Source organism: Biomphalaria glabrata, unplaced genomic scaffold (assembly GCF_947242115.1).
Source record: "Biomphalaria glabrata unplaced genomic scaffold, xgBioGlab47.1 scaffold_20, whole genome shotgun sequence".
In the NCBI taxonomy this organism is placed as follows: Eukaryota; Metazoa; Mollusca; class Gastropoda; family Planorbidae; genus Biomphalaria; species Biomphalaria glabrata.
The window spans coordinates 399343-426853 of NW_026602928.1; the positions used below are offsets into that span (position 1 = coordinate 399343).

The following is a 27511-nucleotide window of genomic DNA, read 5'->3' on the forward strand; positions in this document are numbered from 1 at the left end:
AAAATTTTATTCAGCTATTTAACAATACAATCTCAACCAGTGAGAAGTCCGATGACCTTCAAACACGACTGGACATTTGCTTAGAAGAGACTACAGTATGTATTTACAAGAACGTTTCTAGGTAATTCTTGTATTGTTACCTGCATTGTGTCTCATGGTTTCAGTAATATTGACATTACTGGAATTGGTGTAATGCAAAAAAAAGCACTCCACTGCCTATAAAAATGCTTCCAAAGGCATGCGTCTCAACTAGCCTCTGACAACTAGTCCAACTCAGATATTGGATCCGGCTTGAACTGTTATCTGTAAAGAAGAGCACTGGTGCTTTAACAAGTAATCTTCAGGCAGGAAGGGGGCTCCTTAGCTTGCTGGCTACCCACCTAGGAGAAGGAAAACTCTAATTCAAATCTCTACTCATTGCAGCTATATCCAAACATGGGGAAAGTTTTCAGGAGTCAACCCTGAAGAAAAATCAAGAGCCAGTGACCCTTGGGCAGCTTACAGTGCTACACCCTGGCAGAGTCTGAGATGCCGATAAAATTTACTCCTTAACTTTATTGGCATTAACCTTCATTTGGATAGATCAGCTGGTTGGGAGGGGAGGGGGGGGGGAGGATTGCTGCGTGTGTGACATGGTTCCAATCATAGCCTATGTATTCATCTCAATTACATGAGACCAATAGTTGTTTCATGACTGAAGGAGGCCATAAAATAATCAAATGTATCTCATAGTACCTCTAGTATATCTTGTTTTGTGGGTCATGCTTTATTTTAAATGTATCTCATAGTGCCTCTAGTATATCTTGTTTTGTGGTCATGCTTTATTTTGTAGTATGCTTGGTCCCCTTTCACATCCTTCAGATGCAGATGATGCAAAGGTCATCTGTTTCTATTACTGATGGTTAACAAGGGTGTTATGAAGCTAGCCTTTTCTTAGCTAATGTCAAGTACCCATTATTTATATTGTAAATCTTAAAGAATTCATTAACTAAATTAACTTTGATCTTACTTACAGATTAATGTGACATGTGAAATGAGATATTCCTCTAGTGATTGCTTTGATTTTCTTTCAGAGGTCTCTTTGAAAAACACAAGCTTGTATTTTCATTTTTGCTTTGCTCACTCACGAAGCTCTATTGCTATCTTAAAAAGCTGAACACATGGACCAAATGAAGATCGTAAAATAAAGAGCAGATAGTTGCTATCTTTGCACCAAAAAGCAACAGCTTTTGTTGAACCCTATGTTGATAATATTCATGAGGTCGAAATGCATTTTATTGATTAAGCCAGTTACCTGATGAAAAAACAACCACAAAAGTGCAAACATAAAAAAAAAAAAAAGCAGAAGATGCAGATTTAGAAGACGCCCACAAAAATTCAGACTTAAGAAACAACCAGCAAACTTGCAGACAAAAGAAACAAGCATGAAGATTAAGACAAGAAGCAATTAGCAGAAAATGCAGACATAAGAAAAACACCTTGAAGATACAGACATGAGGAACAACAGGCAGAAGATGCAGACATAAACCTTTAAATTCAAGAGTGTAAATTTGAGCCTCCAACTAGGAACAATTAAATGACTTGGCATCTTGCACACAAAAATTGTAGTGCTTGTGACAATAACAAAACAATAGTGCCTTGTGACAAAAATAAAGTTTTTTATTTCACTTTCTCTAGTGGGTATTCCCATTTTACATAGTGATTTATCAATCTATGTAAGCAATGGACATAAAGTTTATACAATAACTGTTGGAAATAAAGAAAATGAACAAGATAACAATTATTTTGGTGTATGATTAGTTTAGTTCTTTCCTTGTAAATCCTAGGCACAATTTGAACCGAAGGGGGTATGGGGTGAATGTTATGAAAATGATTTACTGTATCAGTTGTCGTTGTTATGTTAACGTGTGCTTGTAACTCTCCATAAGAATGTGTTCAGCAAATATTAGAGATGTGTGTTGTGTAGTCATTCAGTGTATTTCGACTCTATTGTACTATTATGTTCCTAACAGGAGGCAAGAGAAAAAAAGTGTTTTTCTTTACAATAACTGTTACAGAATTTTAAAAAGACTCATTTTATTAACAAGGATGTATATTATATTCAGCTTGACTTGGGCCTCTAGGTCTAGGTTTTACAATGTTATGAATGCAAGAAGCTTGTGAAAGTTTCTGCATTTTAGATAGAGTTAATGGAAATTGGAATGATCGCCTGACAGCTTTTCAAAAATTAATGTTTGTTAAAGTTTTCCGTGAGGAAAGGGTGAGTTTTCAATTAAAAGTTTTGTTGTGTGCCCAAATGAAAGAGCATCACACTCACGTCTTACAAACCAGTACATAGACCTACTATTCTAATTGTGAAACTGGCAAAGGGGATCAAAGGATCTTGCGCCATAGCCTTAAGTTTTCTTACCATGGTCATAGTTTAAATATTAGATCTATGTTCTGCGGCACAGGTTCTCTGTAAAATCACATCACATCTTAGATCCCTGGGTTAGGGCTGTCAAATGGATAATCTAGATCTATGGCCTGCTAACCAAACTCCTTCCCAGTTAAAGGCTCATTCTGGCTTTTTACAATATGATGAATTAAAAACATTGCTTACACTCACAATGTTCAAATGTTTAAAAGGAGTTGATATTCTCTGTAACATGAATTAATTTAATGTTGAGGTAGAAAGACTAATGGAATAGATCTAGATCTAGATTAATCTAAATTGATACCAGGGTTATCCTTCAATGCTAATAGATATCTTGGGGCTATTGAGATTGTTGATCCATTGAAAATGATAGAAAAAAGTAGCAGTTAGGATCAAAATAATCTTCTAACTATAAAGCACTGTGTGTAAATTTTTTTCAACGAAGATATTTTTCTTGGGTTTTATGTGAATAAAAATTAATTATATCCTTTTTGGATTTATTGTTAACTTTTATATTATGTCAATTCTGTTTTTATCCTAGACAACATTTGCAGTGACAGAGTTTGTTTCTGAATGTTTAGGGAAACAATTTGTTGAAAGTCCTCCTGTCACATTGCCAGAACTCTATGAAAGTATGTCTAAGACTACTCCACTGGTCTTCGTTCTTTCTCCAGGATCAGATCCAATGACATCATTTCTACGTTTTGCTAAAGATATGGGAGTTCATGAAAAGTAAATACAGACATTTTTTCAATAAATATATTCATTAAATTAGTTTTCTACCATAAATACCATAATATCTTGTACCTGGTCTGAAATTTCTCCAATGAGGTCTATATCGTCTTCAAACCCGAGATGGACAAAGGCTGCCCATATGGTCAAGTAGGAGTAAATCCTTCTTGAGTTTCCATCATAATATGCTTCAGAAATATGTTAATAAGAAAGAGCTGGAGAGAGAATGCATCCTTACCTCACTCCAATGGATGTCCTAAAACTTTCTCCAACTTTGTTGTTCAGAAGTATTGAGCTGTTTACCTTAGGGTGTAGGGCTTCGATATTATTGATAATGTTTTTATCCAAGCTGATCTCCCTCATCCCTTGCCACATACCATGATGCCAAAACCAGTCAAACGTTTTTTTTGAAATCTGTGAAGTCGTGTACCAGTTTATTTAGCTGTTTAAGACATTTTCTCCTTTAACAGTCTAATGTTAAATATATTTTTAAGAATGCTTCTACCTTTGCAAAGGACCTCCTCAACTTTTGAGTCTGTTGAAATTATTTTTAGCATTATTTTGCTTGGATAACTATTAGACTTTATCGTTCTATAGTTTTTTTGTTTTTTTTATTGTCTCAAGTTTTCTTTCTGGAGCAGTGGAATAAAAAAAAAAATTTGGTTCTATTCTTGTGGCAATGTTTTTTTTAATCCCATATTTTCTGGCAGATAGTCCTAAAAATTTTGTTATATTTGAGCCATTGTATTTTATAAGTTCTGATGGTATGTTATCCCTCTGATGATACGATAAAATACCATCAGAAGGATAGAAGTGTTACTTATTTGAAACCTATCAATTTTTTATTTGTTTTTATCTTTATACAGTTTAATTATATATTTAATAAATTCTTCTTTGTATAACTTTTAATTTGGAGCAAGCTGGCTGAGGGAAATTTCTGTGGCATTTTACGTCAGGAGAGACAATCTTTTCCCTTTGCAACATCTTGTGTCACTAAAGAGGCCAATCCTTGATACACAGCTGTGATTGCAGGTTGGGCATATGTGATCACCAGGTGCCATTGCATTATCACCCTTCTTTCTGCTTCTGTAGTGTATGGCATCTGCAATCCGAGACCCTTCCTTTATGCTCTCTCTTCTTGTAGATCTATCCAGTGCTACTTTTTCCCAGCTGCTTGTGTCGATTTTGAAGAGCTTCATGTCACGTTTGCATACATCCATATAACGTAAAACTGGGTGACCAGCGGCTCTCCTGCCTTCTATTAGATCACCATATAGAATATCTTGTGGAAGTCGATCTACTGGCATTCTACGAACGTGGCCAAGCCAGCCAAGGCATCTGCTGCTGATAACAGAGTGCATGTCCTGGCATCCTGCTCTTTGTAGCACTTCCTTATTGGTTATCTTATCTTGCTACCTTATTTTAAAGATCCGCCTTAGGCATCGGAGGTGGAAGACATTCAGCTTTTTTTCTGCCATGAGTAAGTTGACCAAGTTTCACTTCCGTATAGCAAGGTGCTCAACACACAGGTCCGGTAGACTAGGGCTTTAGTATTGTTAGTCAGCAATATGTTGTCCCACACTCTTTTCTGCAACTGTGACTTGGTGGCCATTGCTTTGGCTATCCTGTTGTTAATGTCTTTATCCAGTAGAGTATTGTTGGATATGATGGAGCAGAGATAGCAAAAGTGATCCACAATTTCTAGTGGTTGGCCATTAATGTTAACTTGAGGTGCAGTATTTGTGTTCTGGACTAGTATCTTAGTCTTGCTTTGACTAATGTTTAAGCCTAACTTCTGGCTAGCAGCAGATAGTTTGTCAACTAGGAATTGAAGCTGAATATCAGAATCAGCAACAATAGCTGCATCATCAACATACAGGAATTCCCTGATAAGTAGCTTCCTAACCTTGGTTTTTGCCGCTGCCTTGATACATTAAATAGTTTTCCAGAGGATCTTGTATGGAGAAACACACCTTCCTTGATGTCGTTGTACGCATGATGCAGTAGACAGGAGAAGAATATGCCAAACAGAGTAGGTGCGAGCACACATCCCTGCTTGACACCACTGCTAACCTCAAAAGGTGCTGATTGGGCTCCATTAAATTTGACAGTACATTTCATTTCCTCATGAAAGCACTCAATGAACTTCTGTAGTTTGGGAGGGCAACCTATTTTCCTTAGGAGTTTGAAAAGGCCACTTCTGCTGACCATATCAAAGGCTTTAGTAAGATCAACGAAAACGATGTAAACGGGTCTGTCTCTCTCTCTGAATTTCTCCTGAGGGAAATTTAATTATTATGTTATTATTAGAGCTAACGAAAGACATGACATTTGCTAAATTTTATTTATGTATGATTAGTTATTGCTTAATTACATTGTGGTTGTTTTTATTAAATCCTCATCACATTTAGAAAGTAATTTGTAGGTTTGATTCCTTATTTTAACTATTCACTTATAGTGTGAAATCAATTTCACTTGGCCAAGGTCAAGGTCCAGTGGCAGATACAATGATCAAGAATGCAACCAAATTTGGTGAATGGGTTTTTTTACAGGTAAGGAACAGAAGCTAGCATTTTTTTTTTCTTAGACCTTTCCAATTGTCATTTTCAAAAAGTATATAGGTAACTGTTATATTATAATCTCTCCTAGCCATTGACTAAACAGAAATCAATGTTTATTATTTTTGAATAAACATAGATTTTTTTTCCCCAGATTTATAAATATATTAATTAAAAATTTGATTGTATTAATTTTAAAAGACTTAACATTTTTTGCTTTAAAAAGTTATTTAAACCAAAACATTTAGTTTAAATTTAACTGAAAAATTCTTTTTAGAATTGCCATTTAGCCGCTTCATGGATGAAAGCCATGGAAGACATTATAAAAAATATCCAGGAGACCAGTTCACTTTTACACAGCAACTTTAGACTCTATCTGTCTTCAATGCCTGCCAAACATTTCCCTGTCAGTGTTCTTCAGAATAGTGTCAAAGTCACTAATGAGCCACCTAAGGGCATTAGAGCCAATCTAAGAAGGGCATTCATAGATATGTCAACTTCATTTTTTGAAGACCACCATAAGACTTTTTTGTTTTTTGTTAGAAAAATTTTTAATAATTAACAATAAATTCCAACACTATGATAGTATTGAGAGATGATAATGTAGTCCTCTGTGTTAATAGTAATAATGTTATTTACACTATGTATTGTGTATGGATTATTATAGTGTTGGTTTAATCCTGTGCACTCCCGGGGAGCATAGGGCCACACCTCTCCACCGAACTCGGTTCTGAGCAGCTTTCTTCATCTGCTGCCATGTCATTCCAGTACCCTCAACTTCACTGATGACTGACCTCTTCCAGGTTTGCTTGGGTCTGCCCACTTTCCTCTTTCCTTGTGGGTTCCAGTGCCTGCCTTGCAACATTGGTAGCTGGTTTTCGCATGGGGTGTCCTATCCAGCTCCATTTTCTTTTTGTGATGTCTTGGGCTATGGGCTTTTGTCTAGTTCTCGCCCACAAATTGATAGTAGTTATCTTTTCTGGCCACCTAGTTCCTAATATGCGGCGTAGGCATCTGTTAACAAAGGTCTGGAGCTTTTCCATATTTGTTATATTTGTTATTATACTGTAGGTTGATTGATTTTTTAATTTAAAAATGACAAAAAAAAGATATTTTAAAGATTAGTAATAATAATGACTGACTGAACTTGTCTTATTGTTTCTATATAAATTAAACATTTTTTATAACAGCTCTGGGAATGGACTGGAGGAAGATCATTTTTGGCATTTGTTTTTTTCATGCTGTTATTCTTGAGAGGAAAAAATTTGGACCATTAGGCTGGAATATTACAGTAAGAGTCATGTTAAGACTGTAGAACTGGAATATTACAGTTAGAGTGTAGAACCATAATATTACAGTAAGAGTAATGTTAAGACTAGAACTGGAATATTATCTATTAGTGTAAGGACCCATTCAATTTTTTATTTTTTAATAGGTATTATTAAAGCTATTACATAACAGACAAACTCAAGTGTTAAAATGACCCATTAATCTAAAAAAAAAGTTTTGAACAGATAGGTCTTAATATTCTTCTTGGAATGTAGTAGTGAAGCAAGCTGTTTGTCTGAGATCAATGGGGAGTGAGTTCGAAACCTTTAGACAAGCACTGAAAAGGCCCACAAACTGTAACTTTTGAGTGAGAAACATGTCACATTGAGTCCATGGACTGCAGGGCTCTCTGAGGGACATATGGAGTGATCAGTTCACTCAAGTAAAAGGGCGTTCTTAGTTTTGTAGTCGATTCTTGCATTCTTAGGAAGCCAATGGAGTGTACACAAGAGAGCAGTAGCAGAATCACTTCTTGTTTTTCATAGGACCATTTGTGCAGCATTGTCCTGAATTTGCTCTAGCTCAGCGGTTCTCAACCTTTTAAGGTCGGCGACCCCTTTTAGAATCCCCCACTCTGACGGGACCCCCCTAACAGCAATAGAAGAATAGAAAAAAAAACAATCTATATTTTCGATGGTCTTAGGCGACCCCTGGCAAATTGTCAATCGACCCCCAAGGGGGTCGCGACCCACAGGTTGAGAACCCCTGCTCTAGCTGAATGATGGTGTTATCCTGTATACCTAGCTGCTATCATGAGGATTGCAGTAGTCAAGGCAGGAGAGTATGAATATCACAGCTAACTTTTTTTGTTGACTCTGTTGTCAAATATGGTCAGATCTGGTCTAATCTGCCCAGCTGCAGATAGAGATCTTTGCAGAGCTAACTTATGTGTGGGTCAGAAGAGAAGAGTTGAGGCAGAGAAAACTCATATTAGCTTCATTTAAAGAACTAAGCCACGAGCTAGCACCAGTGCTCAAAATACTTTTTCAGGCAACACTTAATCAGGGTAGGGTACCTAAGATTGCAAACTAAGTGGATAAAAGAAACCTGGCAGTTCATGATGAATAGGGAATCTATACTCTCTACATTTGTCATGTAGTTTTCTTAATTGCTTTTGTCCTCTCTTTATTCATATTATTGCCATTACCACCTCCAGCAAAGAAAACCTTACAATCTGAACAATGAAAAGGAATATAAAGGAATCTCAGCAACATGTGTCATGAAGTTATTTAAAAAAAATAAAAAGTTATTTATGTTAAAAAATAGATGGAAAAAAAACAACAGTGAGGCCCTAAAGAAAAAGCTTAAGAATTGTGTTGTTGTTTTTTCAGTGTTTCTATTGTTATTATTAGAAATTAATGTTTGTTTTTATTCCAAAAGAATCAACTTGTTTATTAAGGCTTGTCCCATTAAATTAATTATGACATGAAGCTGATATAAAATAATAAATTGACGAGAGTTGGCCTTAATTAATGCTAATTAGGCATGGAGCATCTGACTGTGTTAAGATTATTAAATTTCATTTAGTGCTGGATATTCGAAACTAAAAACTTTTCTCTAGGTTACTAGGACAACATTTTGTTAAACATTTATAATTGTCTAACAACCTTTTTTTTTCGAGAAAATTCATCTACCTGGTATATTGAAAATACATTTTTTGACCTTTCCTTATAACAATTGTGAAAGACTATACCAGTATAGAGTCAGAAGTAATTGAAGCTGGGTGATTACTTATATAATATTGTTATTAAATCTTATTTGGAAAAAAGATTCCTGTCAGACATTAATCAACTGGTAAAGGAAGTTATGTATTAGAAAAATGTATTCTCTGTGCTGTGTAGAAAAAAAAAGAGATAAAGAGATAATCAATGTTTGAAAGTAATGAGAGGCTGTATTATGAGAGCAGCTACTGTGATATATTGTAGACTAGATTTGTTCAATTTAAAATAGAAAATGCAATTAGGGAAGAAAAAATGTGTTTTTGTTCAGTGCAGACCATCCTGGCAATGCAAGCTCTAAAATGAATTGGTGGCTCATGAATAAAAAAAAAAAAAAAGATAATGCTCAACACACACACGAATATAATAAACACACATATAAAGTATAAATATTTCTTTTATTTTTTAAAAAAGAAAATGTTCAGCATCAAAACATGCAGCAATATGGACCTGTTAATTAAACATTTAATAAATCATAATGAACCTAACACAGTTAACAATAATGATATTGTTGTGTCTCTCTCCTTTGTTTCTTGATTGAAATCATAACAGCTACCACCAATTGCAAGAATGTGGCAACTCAGATTCCAAATAGGCTGATACTTTATTGAGTCTAATGTATTACATGCCAAATAGTGTACTATTGGCAACACAAAATTTCTAATTGAATAACTGTTGTACTGTACTGATCTTGTACTGGACTCCACTGTGCTAGACTGTCTTGACTCTGCAACTCTCTCTCTTTCTTTATATAGGGTTTATGAATGTCACTAATCCTCTCTGGATGATCATTTCTTCACTTTCCTAAAGTAATTCATTTCAAAATATTATCTTTTTAGAAAAGAAAATGTATGTATACAGTTTTTCTTATAAATAAGTCGTATCTATTTTTATTTTAGTACGCTTTTAGTGATAGTGACAGAGTGTGCATTGCTCAACATGGAAATGTTTTGTAAAGATGGTTACATCCCTTGGGAGACACTGATCTATATAACAGGAGAGGTAGAGTATTGTGTGTATTGTCATTTGCGCAGCATGAGATATAAATATTTTAGTTTCTTTCTAAAACACTAAGCCAAAAATATTTATCTCTTGACTTTTCATGGCTTTGTTATAAACGTGTAATTATAAAGAAAAATTTTAAAGGAAATCATTGTAATAGTTTGAGACAACTTAATTAATAATTTTGTAATTGACCAGACTTGGATGCCCACCTAGGTTCTTATCCGTTTTAAGCAGCTTCATGTGGAGCGAAAATGACAAAACAGTGCACATTATATCAAAAATAGTTGTAGACTTTCTATATGGATTTAGCTCAGCAGCTAGACATGCAATATCAGGATGGATCAATGGAGTAGCAGAAGTGGGCACATCTTTCTAATGATGCCTTAACTAAATTGAGTCAAGAAAGAAAAGTATCATTTTGTCATAAGACCAAATTATTGCATTTCTTAAAATGCAATTGCGCAAACAAATTTTAACATTTTTAAATAAAATACCACTACAATTTTCAAACTACATACATCCATAAAAGACTTCATATATTTATCTATATTCATTAATTTCCAAATTTTAGGTTAACATTTATGAATGATTATTTTTTTGTACAGTATAATACACAATTAGTTGAATGATTAAAAACTTCTTTTATCACCACAGATTACCTATGGTGGTCGAGTCACAGATGCCCAAGATCAAAGATGTCTAAGGACAATTTTAAAGTTTTTTTTCAGACCTGAAACCTTAAAACCAAAATATAAATACTAGGAATCAGGTAATTGTAATGTATATTCAATATAAGGTACATTATAAGGGAAGTCCTATTAATTTATTTGCGGCAGATGTTGATGTTTATTAGCAGGTTTCAAACTAGGACTTCTTTATGGAGACAGCTTGCCGCCCAATGCGCCAAACGGCGCAGGAGGACCTAAGTATAAGTCTAAGCTAGAACTAAACTAAATTGAGGATCTGTTTCCTTTTTTCATCATCTGTGACTTTCTGTGATCCAACCTCAAAAGTAGCATTTTAGTCTTTGTGCAAGTATTACTTCAGTCAGTACACACACACATACACACATTGTCCTTAACACAGATCAACATATTTTAATGTAAAATACAAATATTCCAAATTGATTTCTCTCATCTGTAAGTTTGTATAATGTTCTACTAATAATTTGTAAAAGGATTTAACTAGGTTAAGGTATGGCATATCAACATTATTTGGATCTCCATTGATTGTAGAGAAGCTGCAGGGTTTAGAAGCGTTGACAACTGATCAAAAACTTGAAAACTCTGGTTTGACCATTATAATTTTTCAAAATATAAATTTCTTACAATTAAATTTGGTCTGGAGGTCCAGATAATCTATATGTTGAATACACATACATAAGCAAGTATTCCTGAATGTATTTCATCAAAGAGTTCAATAAATACATAAACTTTTTCAAGAACATTTTACATCTTTGAAACTTTTATTACTTGTATTAATATCTAGATCCAGTATTCTAGTCTAGGCTACCCTTTTTTTAAATATTGCCATGTCTGCATCTGTATCACCAAGCTAGAATTTTATATATTCTGACTAGATTTATACATGCCCTTAACCTTGATTTATTTCAGGTATGGGGGAGAGGGAATTGTTCTTTTGTTTAAAATGTAGTATTCATTAGTAATTAATAGCAAAGTAATTGCTTACAAAAAGTCATCAGCCTCATAAGAAAGAATGTCTTTGAAAAAAAAAGTTATGTTGTTTTGTATTAAATACAATGGGCCATGGAAGGTAATTTTTTTAATTTAATCTATTTTTGAAGGTATTTACTATCCACCTCTTGTCAAGACATTGGCTACTGTCAAGGCTTACATAGAATTTCTACCACTTATAGATGAGCCAGAAATCTTTGGGCTCCATGAGAATGCAAACATAGCCTTTCAGTTGAATGAAACCAATGCTTTACTTGGTAAGTCTGTGTTTGTTTTGGTAATGGTTGTATAGAAACAAAAACAGTCGCAATTGACTGCTATATACACTTACACTGGTTTTGTTTTGAAATACTTTAGTTAAGAATATGATTCATTGTCATATAATAAATTGTCATATAATCTTTTTTACACTGCTTTATTATGGCTTACAACATTGTAGCCATCAGTGAGTCTTATGCTCTATGGACAGACTCCTTTGTCACTTTTCTCCCTAAAAAGATACAGATTGTGGGTCGTTTAGAACTTGCTTTTTGTTGATCTCAGGAGAACCACATTTGATAATGTTCAAGAACATTGCTTTATATATCTGTTTTGTTCACCTATTACCTTGAGCCTACTGTTTTGTTAGCAGCACTAATAAATCAATTGATTCTTCTTATTCAAATAAATCAACAAAAAAAGGTGAGATGTTTGGAATTTAAGACAAAAATTTTTGTTCATGCAGAACTAAAGGAGTAAAACACATTTTTATCTAGCTACAATACTTGATGTTCAACCGAGAATCGTAGCAGCTGATGGTGGGATGTCTAATGATGATATTACTTATGAACTTGCTGAGGCTGTCCTGGATCGATTGATTGACAAACTGGATATTGAAAGAGCGAATCCCAATATGTTTACAGTACGTACCAATATTATTAGTTCCAAGTAAAAATGGTAGTTTTTAAATCTTAGTACTTACTTTACTTAGAGTCCATCACCCCTATTGAAGTATGGGCCACCAGCAATGGATTTCCATATTCCTTTATCCTGGGCCATCCTTTTAATTCTTAGTACTTACTTTACTTACAGTCCATCACCCCTATTGAAGTATGGGCCACCAACAATGGATTTCCATATTCCTTTATCCTGGGCCATCCTTTTAATTCTTAGTACTTACTTTACTTACAGTCCATCACCCCTATTGAAGTATGGGCCACCAACAATGGATTTCCATATTCCTTTATCCTGGGCCATTCTTTTAATTCTTAGTACTTACTTTACTTACAGTCCATCACCCCTATTGAAGTTTGGGCCACCAGCAATGGATTTCCATATTCCCATTTATTGGGCCATCCTTTTAATTCTTAGTAGGCCTTTCTGTTTCTAATATTGTTAGTGATCCTATCATTCCATAGTTCCTAGTATTACATGATAGTCTTTTAGTTCTTGTGATGCTTTAGTGTCTAGCTTTATATAGTAGTGTCTTAGTTTTTATCATGCATTACCTAACATAATAGATTGCTCTCTTGGCATGCAATAATACCTGACAGTAGATTGCTCTCTTAGCATGCAATAATACCTAACAGTAGATTGCTCTCTTAGCATGCAATAATACCTAACAGTAGATTGCTCTCTTAGCATGCAATAATACCTAACAGTAGATTGCTCTCTTAGCATGCAATAATACCTAACAGTAGATTGCTCTCTTAGCATGCAATAATACCTAACAGTAGATTGCTCTCTTAGCATGCAATAATACCTAACAGTAGATTGCTCTCTTAGCATGCAATAATACCTAACAGTAGATTGCTCTCTTAGCATGCAATAATACCTAACATAATCGATTGCTCTCTTTGTTCTTAATATATGTTCCAAGTCTAACATTTATTGTCATAGTTCTGAACTTTGCTTAGTTTCTAGATTGCTGTTGTACGAGTGAGATTGTTTTGATGTAGCACTTCTGTACAACTTGTGGATATGAGTCTCTGGTATACTGGAATATTGACAATGACTAGACAAAAAAAAAGAAGCATCATTACTCAAAAAAGAAAAAAGAAACTAAGACCTTATTTACATTTGTAGAAATATGTGTTGCATGTGTTATCTGCCCTATATGGCTGCCTGGTCGTGCGGTTTGCACGCTGGACTGTCGTTCGGACTTATCGATGGTCCCGGGTTCAAACCCTGCCCGCTCCCATCCCCCGTCATCCAGCGGGAGGTTTGGACTAGGAAGTAATTATCTTCAACTCTGAAGGAACATCCGAAATAAGTAAAACATATATAAGGACAATTATTAAAATGTACAAGTTTTAATAGACAAGCTAACCAGTAGAATCATAGCTCTGTTAAGCAAATCGTAGAAAAACCTGTAAAAAAAAAAAGAAACCTGTAGCATGGCCATTATTTTGTATTAAGCAAGATTAATTTTTTAATATATATCTATAAGCTTTGTGATAGTTTACAAAAATAGTGTTCTTGAAAAAGCAGGAAAAAAAATATCCATGACTTTAAATACACAAAAAAAGTATATAGATTAACAATAAGATTATGATATACCAGTTGATTTCCCAGCTTGTTTTCAGTTATTTTAACTGCTTTAAAAAACATAAATACTATGACTCTAATGATACAGCCATGTAAAAGCCAAATGACTTAACTGTATACAATTTAGCTCTTTGGATATGACTGTATTAAACATTGAAAAATTTTAAGTCATTGTTTTATTATTTACATCTTGAGTGACATTTGAGTGAAACAAAATTGTTATAAGTCAGTCTTACATCTGGCTGAATGTGAAAACTACTACATTATTAAAAGCTTCTTATTTAAAGAAAAACAACATAATAGTGCATACAATATTTTTTAAAATATCAAAAACCATGTTGTTTTTTTTTCAATAATATTAGATACGCTTAGTAGTAATTGACAAATTGATTGCATAATATTGTTTCTTTGTTCACTAGCCTGACGCCAAAGGTCGTATAAACTCTTTAACCATAGTGTTGATGCAAGAAACTGAAAGATTCAATAAACTGCTTATAATAATCAAGGTACATGTTAATAAGATTTAAATATAGAATAATTAATGAGTATGTTTTATAGTATTGTATACAAAGACCTTACTGTTATTATAAAAGGTTTAATGTAAACGAAATCTTAAGTCTAGATTTATTTAACGAATAGTTCACGAGGCAAATTGCAAGAAGATTGCTTATGATATGATATTGACACAGAAATGATGACTTTGCAATCTTTATGGCAGATGATGTCAAGGTCATCTATTTTGCTGGACAAGGTTAACGAGCAGGGTATCATGTGGCCAGCACAATGACCTACCGCCTTTTCTTTCCCCAACTAAAGTCAGAATTTGGATTAGAATTAAAATTTGAATTAAATTAAAATTAGAATTTGGTGGACTCAGGGGCGTCCTAAAATCACAAAGCCAAGCACTTAACCACTCAGCCACCGTGCCCTCAATATCTCATGTAGTGAAATCAAAAATTCTTAACTGGCCATTTCTTGTAAAAGCAAGTTGGTAGCTCCATTCAATTTTCTAGGCTTTCAATGCATTCAACAACTTGAAAAAATTACTCTGGAATCCTCGATACACTATAATGAATCTCCACCCTGGGACGAAAGCCCTCTTCCTACTATAAGGGACCATATTGAAAACATAAAAAGAAAATCTGACTACAGACCAACAGAGCTCAAGGAAATAGTGAACTGTTTTCTACAAACCAATTATCCTAGCAATCAGTGGATCAGAGTTTACACAGACGGCTCATCCCATATTTATCGAATGACCATATGGAGGAAAACTAGAAAAATCTATTGCAACTGGAGAGCTCTCTGACAGTCACAGAGCAGAAAGGGAAGCACTAGCACTAGCTGCTACCATGCTAGCAAATCATCCAAGTCAGTCAGATTGTCTTTCTAACTGATGCGAAAACAAACCTCCAAAGCTTGCAAAACTCTGATTCCTCTTGTATTTAAAAACCTCAGAACAGCACTTACAAAGCTCAACAACAACAGCAAAAAAACTGTTATTCAATGGATACCAGAATAGAAAATACCCAGCAATAATTGTTGGAATTCTCGTGATAATGGTGAAATGATAGTAAGTCAGAGCTTCATTTTAAGAGATAATTTGATAAGTTTTTAAAAATTTATTTTTACTCCTTTAGACATCATTAGAACAACTGAAAAAAGCCATCAAAGGTTTCGTAGTGATGAGTGAGGAATTGGAGAATGTATACAATGCTTTTTTAAATAACCATGTAAGTAATTTATTGTTTACATTTAGAATGAACGTAGATCTATCTGTTAAATTTTAGTTTTATTTTTCCAGAAAAACTTCACACATTTTATTGGAAGCTTCAACTTAAAGTCAGCTTCTCTTATACAAATTTAGTTCAAAAAGAAGATAATAATTCCAACCTGAATTCATCCTGTTACCCACTGGCTCATGTGAAACCTTACCTTTACCTTTTACCTTTACCTATCCCTTAGTCTGTTGGACCGTTGGGGCACCAGGCAAGATTTGTCGACCGTCTTTCTCCATTCCTCCCTTTTTTTGTCTTGTTTAGAACCTCTCTCAATGGCAGGCCCGTCCATTCTTTAATGTTGTCCTCCCATCGCTTTTTCTGTCTGCCTCTTCTTCTTCTCCCTGGCACTGTTCCCTGAAGGAAGGTCTTTGCGAGTCCCGTAGATCTTGTAATGTGGCCAAAGGTTTTAAGCTTTCGTCTTTTTACAATAGTTAGCAGGTCGTCATGGGCTCCAATCGCTACAGTAACCCTGTCTCTGATTTCTTGGTTTGTGATGCAGTCTTTGAATGTGATGCCTAGGATCTTTCTGTAGCATCTCAATTCCATTGCTAGGATCCTCCTCTCAAGCTCTGCATTCAACGTCCACGACTCGCAAGCATATAAAAATGTGGCCATGACCAGAGAGCACATCAGTCTGATTTTGGTGCCGAGGGCTAAGCCCTTATCTTTCCATATTGTTTTAAGTTTTGAAAGGGCTGCTGTGGACTGTGCTATTCGGGCCAATAGTTTGGGTTTTGTTCCCTCATCTGAGACAATAGCTCCGAGGTATTTGCAGCTTCAAATACCTCATGTGAAAAAGAGCTTAAAATTCTTTTTTAACTCATTGTTTTTCTTTTCCTTCCTTCCTTTTCATTCTCAAATTGTTCTTGGAAATAAAGATTATTTATATTAATTTGTTCTAGCATATGGAATAAGAAATGTGTCTTTAGCCTTGTGTCTCTGAGTATTTATTATATTAGGTAATGTTATTGTACTTGCAAACTACAATTTAGTGTTTTAGGTATTACTACTACCTGTAGTTTCTTTTCTAGTGTTTTGTCTTGGAATTCCTCTAAATGTTTAGTGTCCTAAGGTGCTAATTTAGTTTAATGTAAGTATCCATTTGTGATATTCCTCATAGCTCTATATGACATCTTTTAGATTCTTTATCTATCACATGTTGAAGGATCCCCCAAATTAAGATGCAATTTTGCATAGTGGTTTAAGGTGAAATAGAATTTTGTTGTGATATTACTGTCTGATTTGCAAACATTTATGATAAACTATAGTCTTTTTTGTTTGATTTCTTTATTATGTCAATATGGGAATTCCAAGATACTGGTAGCTTTTCATTTATTTAGGTATTTTGAGTTTCTAGTCCTCACTCTTCATTCAATGTATCATAAGATTAAACATTCATCAAGTCAATATATATGAATTGTTGTAGTGGTGTTTCTTGTTTGACATAATTGATTAACTGTGTCAGGGGGCCAGGACAGATAAGGCAAGGCTTTAAAATACAGCCTGACACATGTATGGATCAACTTTCCATTCATTATGTTTTTTCTAACAAAATCATTGTTGTGTAAATTATATGACTTACTCAACTTCAATAGATTTTTAATTTGGTTAGGGTTATTTCTTTCTGTTTGTAAAGCACAAGTTTCTTGCTTTATAGCAAGTTTCTTGAATTATAGTCCAATTCCTTTTGTGGATCAGGGGGAGACAATGGGTTGCCTTCAGGCACTCAGCACTCAGCAAACACGTTTGGAATAAAAATCAGCCCCCCCCCCCCTCCTCTCGATCAGGGGGAGACAATGGGTTGCCTTCAGGCACTCAGCAAACACGTTTGGAATAAAACTCAGCCCCCCCCCCCCTTCCTCTCCATGGGTTGCCACGGAATTCTTGTTACTCAGCCACACATCTCACATATTATAACAAAAAAGAAAAATAGAACTTCAATGAAAATAAATTATTAGAACTTCAATGAAAATAAATTATGGAATATCTTAAATCAACTGTGCTTACTAATGGTTTAAACTTATCCAGAGTTTTCCAAATCACTGTGTTTTATGTAACAGTAATAATCAAATAGTTTTAACGATATGTTTAGAAGCACTTTAGTATATTTGATACACATTTTGATACACATTTTCAGGTCCCAGAATTATGGGCCAGAAACGCTTATCCTTCGTTAAAGTCTTTAGCATCTTGGGTTAAAGACCTGATAATGAGGTGTTGTTTTATTGACAATTGGATCAATAATGGACCTCCTAAGTCTTTTTGGTTGTCTGGCTTCTTCTTTCCACAAGGTTTGTAATTTTGTTGGGAAGTTGTAGATCTAAATGTCAGATACTTACAATATCTTTTCACAAAGTTTTATGTGTCCTATAAACATCATGAAAATGTGTTTGAAAATAAATTACTGTGCTACCTGTTTTTTCGGAGTATTATGTTTCTTAAGCTGTAACGTAACATGATTGGGTATGACTTTATTGCCCTATATTAAAGGATGAGTTTTGATCTTCCCATTTATGATCACCTTGTTTTAAGGCAACTGCAGGTGATTGCTGTTAAAGCTAAAGTGTCAAAACCATGTCAGGAACAAGTGAAATATAAAAAGTACTTTTAAAAACAAATAGCATTACTTATTTTGAATCAATAATCTAATTAATTTTTAACAGAGCTAGACTAATAATAATAAACTTGTGCAATTGGAAATACTTTAATTAGTTGTTTTTGTTTATTGCCACTTTAATGCTAATAGCTTGCTCAGTGCACTATGGTCCAATAAGTTTCTGTTGGGGAAGGGGTTGAATCTGGGAGAAAGTTTTGGTGCTGCCCTTTCAAAACCAATTTTTTTTTTTTTAAAACTAAGAAAGTTGCTTGATTCTGTATTTGAAATGGAGGTCTCAAGTATCTAGGATGGAAGGCTAATGTACTAGTCACTGAGCTGTTCAAGTACTGATAAAAAAAATAGAAGGTTTTACAGTCTTAAAAAAAATGTGTCGCCTTATTCTCTACACAAGGCGTATCTCACTTAGCTTAGTACATTTAGGACTAATAATGAGAAGGCATGTATTTGAGTCTCAAGGAGGAGTGCAGTATTTCACTCGGCTAGGCTGTCCTAGCTGTGACACACCCAATGCAGACATAATTGTTGTAGACATTGCTGTGATCCGTTTAGGTTCTCTTTCAGTAGTCTACGTCTGTCCTCTGTAGATTTCCTTTAGATCTCAAATTATGTATCCTTCTGCCTTTGTAACAGACCTACTGCTGTCTTGTTCACAATAAGCCTGCTGTCTGGTAATTAACTATTTGCTTAATTTTGTGATTGATTCATGTGTTGTCATCAGCAATCAATAACTGTGCTCATTTTCAATTTGGTTTAAGAATGGGAAGTGGAAGAAAAAATGTGTAAAAGATTCCACTTGTACTTAGTTGGCAAGCATTTTTTTTTAAAACAGTAAAAAAAAAAAACTTACTTATTGAAGACTATATCTTCTATTTATTTACAAGTTTCTTGACTGGAACTCTTCAAAATTTTGCTAGAAAGTACAACCAGCCTATTGATCATCTCTCATTCAAGTTCATTCTCCTGCCATATTCTAGAGAAGAAGCACTAGTTATGGAGCAGTTGCGTACAGTTAAAAAGGGCGAAACAATACCTATGGATCAAAATGTAAACTCTAAGTTAAAATCAAATTATTTCTCTAATAAATCAATATTTATTTTTAAAACAATGGTTAAATCAGTTTACGAAATCAAAATATAGAACTTCAAAATTAAAAACACTAACAAATGATCAGACTTGATATGGAAATATAGGAAGTATAAAAAAAATTAGAGAAATTTAATTAAACTTTTGTGGTTTTCTCCTCCTCGTCCTCTGTCAGATTTTAATTTTATCATAACATAATGAGGAACCTAAATGCTTCCCAGGGGGTGTGGTGGTCAAATGGTTAAGGGCTTGGCATCCGAACCTGAGGGCCAGAGTTCGAATGTCAGTGAAGGCTGGGATCTTGAATTTCAGGATTTTTAGGGCGCCCCTGGGTACACCCAACTCTGGGGAAAGTAAATGCCGTTGGTTGTTGTGCTGGCCACATAACACCCTGCTCGTTAACCGTTGGCTAAGAAACAGATGACCTTAACATCGTCTGCCAGTGTAGAAAACATGGTCGGAAAGGGGGAAATTTTTACTTTACTTAAATGTTTCCCAAATATCTACTTTTTCATTGTATTCAATATTTAACTGTAACTCTTTCCTCCTTTCTACTGTCTGAATAGAAGCCATCTGTCTTCTACTGACTGAATAGAAGCCATAAGTCTTCTACTGACTGAATAGAAGTCATAAGTCTTCTACTGACTGAATAGAAGTCATCTGTCTTCTACTGACTGAATAGAAGCCATCTGTCTTCTACTGACTGAATACAAGCCATCTAACTTCTACTGACTGAATAGGAGGCATCTGTCTTCTACTGTAAAATGTTTTACATATTTCGAATTTTCCTTCTGAGTTGAAGATAGTTTTCCTCCTTTCTACTGTCTGAATAGAAGCCATCTGTCTTCTACTGACTGAATAGAAGCCATCTGTCTTCTACTGACTGAATAGAAGTCATAAGTCTTCTACTGACTGAATAGAAGTCATCTGTCTTCTACTGACTGAATAGGAGCCATCTGTCTTCTACTGACTGAATAGGAGCCATCTGTCTTTTACTGACTGAATAGGAGGCATCTGTCTTCTACTGTAAAATGTTTTACATATTTCGAATTTTCCTTCTGAGTTGAAGATAGTTTACTTTCTAGTCCAAACCTCCCGCAGGACGATGGGGGATGGGAGCTGGCAGGGTTTGAACCCTCGACCGTCGATAAATCCGAACGACAGTCCAGCGCGCAAACTGCACGACCAGGCAGCCATCTACTGACTGAATAGAAGCCATCTAACTTCTACTGACTGAATAGAAGCCATCTGTCTTCTACTGACTGAATAGAAGTCAACTTACTTCTACTGATTGAATAGAAGCCATCTAACTTCTACTGACTGAATAGAAGTCAACTTACTTCTACTGATTGAATAGAAGCCATCTAACTTCTACTGACTGAATAGAAGCCATCTGTTTTCTACTGACTGAAGTCATCTTACTTCTACTGACTGAATAGAAGCCATCTGTCTTCTATTAACTGAATATAAGTCATCTTACTTCTACTGACTGAATAGAAGCCATCTAACTTCTACTGACTGAATAGAAGCCATCTGTCTTCTACTGACTGAATAGAAGCCATCTAACTTCTACTGACTGAATAAAGCCATCTAACTTTTACTGACTGAATAGAAGTCATCTGTCTTCTACTGACTGAATAGAAGCCATCTGTCTTCTACTGACTGAATAGAATTTGTCTGTCTTCTACTGACTGAATAGAATTTGTCTGTCTTCTACTGACTGAATAGAAGCCATCTGTCTTCTACTGACTGAAGTGAAGTCATCTCTCAGTGCTCGTTGAAGTTCAAAAAGCAAGTTTGAAAACATGTTTCAACTATAAAAAAAATGACTGACAAAATGGAAGATCCAAAATAATGCAAACAAATATTGTTAGACTTAGAGAAAGTGATGACAGAAATGAAACCAAGAGTGTCCTAGTCTCATCACAATTTATGTGAACATGACTCTTATACACACTACAGAAAATTCAGCCTGAAGAAAAAAAAAAAATTAACTCAATTACATAGGACAATGTAATTTAGAAATGCATTCCCTGGAAGATGAAAATCTGAACCAGCGACACAGACCCAAGTAGAATAGTTCTAAAAAATCAGATCTGTGCTTTCTTCATAAGACACTAGCCTCAAGCTAACCTTAATAAAAGTGTAAAAAGAACTATGCAGTTTGAAACATGTAGGACTATTTATGACTCCATCAATCGACCATAATATAAAAAAAAAGAAACAACTTTCTGTTTTGATAGTCATATTGAGGGGAACAAATCAGAAAAAAAAAATTACTGCTTTCATTATTTCTATACAAATTGAGTCATCTTTAATTCTTTGTTTCTAAATGATATCCAGTTTGCCTGTCATGCACATGGATCCTCGCCTAGACTATGAACCAGATTTATCTCTCTATCCAGCGCCACTCTACAAAACAGCTGCAAGAGCTGGCACACTTTCCACTACAGGTAACAAGTTACAAATTTCTTTACAGCTGGGATCAATGTTCTCACAAAACACTTTCTATCTTTTGTTAACTCCTACCATAGCTTTCATGGGCATGTCTGGTTAAGTCTTGCTACAGCTCTCACAGGTTTATTTTCTCCAAGACCTAACTTGTTTATTTTAAGATCTAGCTCTCACTTGTTCTTTGTACATCTCTCACTGATTTACTCTGTATATAGATATACAACATTTTTTTCTGTTCATAACAAGATTGGTTAAATATCAAGATAGATTTTTGTGTTCAATCGTTTCTGTAGCTAGTACAATTAGTCTTTCTGTGAATATGAAGAGGATTCCTGAATGTCTCAATCATTTTTGTGTTGAGAACATCCTCATTTCCACAGCTATTCATTCAAAAATTCATTTAGGAAATTGACTAAAGTCATGCCTACTACATACCCAGCCCAGCAGAGTTTTGGACTTTTTTTTAAAAGTATGGACACTGTTTATTTGAGATGTATAGGATCTTACTATTACATGTGAAATTTTTCTTAGGCGGCAAAGATCAAAAAAGAGTTCAGCTATTGAATGTGTCAAGACTATAGAGACCATGGCTTATAAAAGTGAGGGAAGAACTGTGGACTTTCAGCTTTGTTAATGCTGAGTCCTCGCCTTGGTCCTCCTTGTTCTTGAAGTCTACCAAATGCTGCACTAGCATGTGTAACACAAGTTTGTTTAATCATCTATATTAGCATATATTGTTACAGTGCTCCCCAACTGGACAAATTATCACATGTTGACTCTTTGTTTTATACATTTTGGATGTTCCTTTAGAAATGAAGATTAGTACCTCTTGGCTCATTCCTCCTGCATGACGTCTAGCTGGCAGGCTTTGAACTCAGGACTAGGTTGATGACAATCCAAAGTGCATACTGCTCAACCTATCAATCAATGACCTGACATCAGGCAGTTTATGGTCATAGCATTTCTGGTTCCATGCCTACTGTGTTTGTGAAAATGTGTACAGGGATAAGATCTGCTTCATTTGAGGCATTCAGGGTGCAAGCATCAGTCCATAGCAAATCTCTAATGCAGAAATATTTTAGTCTTCAGTCTCTGTGTGTTGAATAGACCTGCATCAGAGAGATATAAGATGTCATAGTATTACTATAAGGCTTCTAGCCGTCTTGTTTGTGTTTCAGGAACTCTCAGATTTATTCATTGGTTTCATCAAATCAATAATGGTGTTTGCATTTTGGCTGTGCCAGTCACAGTATATAGAGTGCATGTGATCTTTCTAGTGGTTTTCCAGTGTAAAGATTGTATTTGAGGTATTTGATAAGTTCCTGTTTGCTTTCTGTTGTTTTTTTTTAGCTTTAGTACATCCATTGGTTTAACATGATTAGTTTCCTGAAGCTGTCCATTTTCTTTACAGCTTAGTTTTAATATATGTCCAGATCTCAGCTCAGTACATAGTTTTTGTGATTGCCTGACAATAGTTAGGTATAGATCTATTTGATGCCACTGCTTGGGATACATTCAAGGAAACTGAAAAAGTGTATATGTTATGATTATAAAGTAAGGTAAAGTTCATCTTTCAGACCTTGTGGTCTATAGGGCAGATAATGTAAAGGTCATCTGTTTCTGTGGCCTATGGGTGTCATGTGGCCAGCACAACAACCAACCGCCTTTACTTTTCCCCAACAAATGTCAGGTACCCATTAGAGCTGGGTGGACTAGAGGCACCAGAAGATCCCAAAAAATTAAAATCTGTCTTCACCAGGTTTCGAACCCTGGACCCCAGTCATCCACCGTGCCTCCTATGTTATGATTATGAGCTGAGCGTATTTCTAATAGCAATATGCCATTACTTCTATACAATGGCCGATGACATGTTTGCCCAGAAAATGACTTCAGGTTGTCCAATCAGATTATGTATTTCAATACTGGTATAGTAGGCTTATCTGGTTTCTTTGTTTGTTTAAGTTTGAGTAGAAGCTTTCTTTGATGTAGTATGGGTTGGACCAGCTGTACTTTATAGAAAGCTAGACATGTTTCCTATTCTTTCCTATATGTTGACTGAAACAAGAGATGTACTATTTTGAGAAATGATGTTAACAAAATGCTAAAAATAAGAAACTTAAAAAAAAAATCAACCATTTAGTAGTAGAAATTACTGAATTTAAAATTATGATCAGGCTTCAGTGCCTGCTTTGAGCATTTATTTTTTAATTGCTTGCTTTTAATGTCTATTTTTTTATGTTCTTATTTCATCATAATTAATTTTATTTTACACTTTTTTTTTCTGATTTTAAATAATAAGCATAAAGTTATATTTATATATTATAATAGAAGGCTAAAATAGGCAATAATTTATTAGGGTTAATGATGAAATGTGTTCACATTGACATTTCTAAGATTACCTTTGACCATTCAATAGATTGGTTTTTAATATTAAGTAGATTTAAAAAGTGTTTTATTTGTGTAAGATTGCAGCATACAAAACAGATTGGCTGACATCTAGGGGTGTTTTTGTGTTTTAGAATATTGTTATTATTGATTCTTTTGGGGTAATTGTGTGTGCAATCAGCTGACACTGATAGCACAGGCCAGAACTAGGTAAGTGGTCTACTGTGATGAGGGATGACACTTCAGGAATGATAGTCTTATGATCATCAATCACTTTCTAGAACAGGGGTCCCAAACTCATTTCAGCATGTGGGCCACAGTGGAAAGTAACAACCATTCAGCGGGCCGCACCACTAAAAAGGAATGTTTTTTCATTAAATTTTACGAACACTACTGTCACTGCAGTTAAATGCTAAAATAAAGTTTTTATAATTATTAATTACATTTAGTGTAGTTTATTACTTGCACAGGCAGTTTAGTTTGCTGAAATAAGTTGACGTTGACTCTGTCACTAATTAAAAAGCAGAAACTGTAGTTCCCCCCCCCCCCCAAAAAAAAAAAAAAAAAAAAAAAAACCTACTGCAGATGGCTCGTCACTCATGTTTCTGTCCACTCAGCTGAGAGCGTTTGGCAGAGACCAGACCAACGACGTTATGCCTGAAGTCGCAAGGTTGCTCTCAGATGCTCATCAGTCAGTCTTGATCGTAATGCTGTTTTGTTAATCTTCATTCTGGAAAAAACTGTTCGCAAACGTACGTACTCCCAAACATCGCATCGCAAGAATTCTAGCAGCTGCGCAGAATAAGTTTGGAAACTTCTCTCTGGGAAGAAACTGGTAGAAAATCTGGAACGCCAACATCAGCGTATTTTTGCTTCAGAACAGTGTCACACTGCAGGTCCAGTAGTTCCATCTGGACTTTCTCTGGAACGTTTTTCATTTCAACTGCGAACGGAGTGGCAAGAAGGAAAAACTGTGGTTCGAGAGCAGTGAATTGATGAAAGCGGTGTTCAAAATCTTCCAGTAGTCTGAAGAGGATGTCTACGTAGTCTTTCAGGCGCTGTGGTTCAACCGTAATGCTCTGTAGAAAAGACAAATGAGCCAGTTTTCCATCTGCCAGAAGAGTGGCCCACAAAGTCAGCTTGTATCTGAATGATTTGATGTGGTCAAACATCATGATAATCAGATGCTTTGTGCCCTGTAGTTGTGAATTGAGTGCATTGAGATGTTGCGTGATGTCAGTAAGAAAAGAAAGATCTGACAAAAACATTGGGGCACTGAGGTGTGTCTCCGTCTTTTATTGCCATGAACAATGCTATTTCCCGTCTCAGTTCAAAAAATCACTTTTCCACGACTCAACCATCTGACCGTATGATAAAGCAACTCTTCGTATTCCGTTTCCAAATCAGCTAGACATGACACAAACTGTCTGTGGTTGAGACCCCGTGCACGTATGAAGTTCACCATCTTCACGACAACATCCATCACGTTCTTCATTTGTAGACTTTTGCCACAGAGTGCTTCTTGGTGCTGAATGCAATGTATGGCTGCTAAAAGTCCGGCCAAGCTGAGCTGATACCGTTTCTCTACCATTAATCCAACAACAATAACCTTCTTTGAAACAATAACCTTCTCTGAACACATTGCTGGTGCACCATCCGTAGCCACTGAAACAAGTTTTTCCCACGGTAGCCCACACAGCTGTCAATACAAGCTTCCAGTTCTTGAAACACGTCGCGTCCAGTCGTCGTTCCTTTCACATCGTCCAATAGCTCTTCAACAATGTTCAAGTTTTCGTCGACCCCACGAATGAATACAGCACAGTATGCGGTGTCTGTTACACAAGTAGACTCGTCCAGTGCAATGGAATATGCTACAAAGTCTTTTGCAGCGGCAATCAGTTACTGTTGAACATTTGTGGCTGACTCGGTGATCCTGCTTGCAACTGTGTTCGCAGACAAACTTATGCCTTCGAAGAGTTTCTTTTTCTCGGGGCAGATAATTTCACACGCCTGTAGCATACACTCTTTTTACAATCTGGCTTTCAGTGAATGGTCGTGATGCCTTTGCTATCATCTCGCTAACAACAAAGCTTGTCTTCACAGAATCTTCGCTTGCAGTGGGCGGACACTTCATTTACTGATTTGTGCAGTTGTAAATCATTTCACGGCTTATATGTGGTCATTGTAAATTTTATCTAATTTTTTTTTAATTCGCGGACGTGGCCGCGGGCCACACAAAATTGTTTCGCGGGCCACATGGCCACCTGTTTGAGACCCCTGTTCTAGAAGGTCTTTGAGAACCCTATATTAAGAACAAAGGTGTCAATCTAGATGATTCATGATTGAGTGTCTCACGATTCATTGTGAAGGCAATAGGAAACAGTTAAATCCAGGATGAGGTGGAAAGGCCTGTAGAGTTTGGTACAGCTGTCGTTATAATATTATATATCCTTTTTTTTTTTTGTCATTCCTTTGGAATTAGCAGCTGCCAGGTGAGGGGCTTCTTTGTGGATGACAAGATCTCCTAACCAAGACCATAGCTTCAGGCTTTGATTTAATAACCCTATAGATGTAGTTTTATAATAATAGGCAGTAACATTCTTTATGCAATGATGTTAGGAGCCTCTGCCCTGGTCTATTATATTCACATTTTAGAGATAATTAAAAAATAAAAGTTTTTTTTAGCTGCTGCACCCTAGGTGTATAGTATGATCTATAAATATTTGAACTCCACTGTTTTAACTTTGCTTTCCTTGTTTATTTGGCAGGACATTCTACTAACTTTGTTGTAACTGTCCACCTTCCTTCAAGCAACACACAAGATTACTGGATAGCCAAAGGTGCAGCACTCTTATGTCAAATTTCTGATTAATTTTGCTTACAGATAAGTTGTAAAGCATTTAACAATAAAAACAATGTCCATTTCAAATGGTTCTCTAGTTATTACTTTGTGTTTGTTCTCCTGTTTGTTTGTTTGTTTGTAGGCTCACACAATGTTAGATATGTTAGTGAGCAACTTTCTTCTCTGATCACTATCTAGAACATCTTGTGTTCATATCACTAAAATAAAGTCTTTAACTACTTTAAGATAATTATATTTTTTACCACTATAAAAATGAAGTAAAAAATACTTTATAAAAATTTCTATTTAGTCATAATAAAATACAATTTTTATACATTGAGCTTCTCTTGACACATGAAAGAAAATAATAT

At 35.3% G+C, this 27511-nt stretch overlaps 2 pseudogenes; both read left to right on the forward strand.

Annotated features, from left to right (window-relative positions):
- Positions 1 to 1122, forward strand: part of LOC129924128 (dynein axonemal heavy chain 6-like) — a 57436-nt pseudogene extending 56314 nt beyond the window's left edge.
- Positions 1123 to 3127: 2005 nt separating this feature from the next.
- LOC129924130 (dynein axonemal heavy chain 6-like) lies at positions 3128 to 27227 on the forward strand (annotated as a pseudogene).
- The last annotated feature ends 284 nt before the right edge of the window (positions 27228 to 27511 follow it).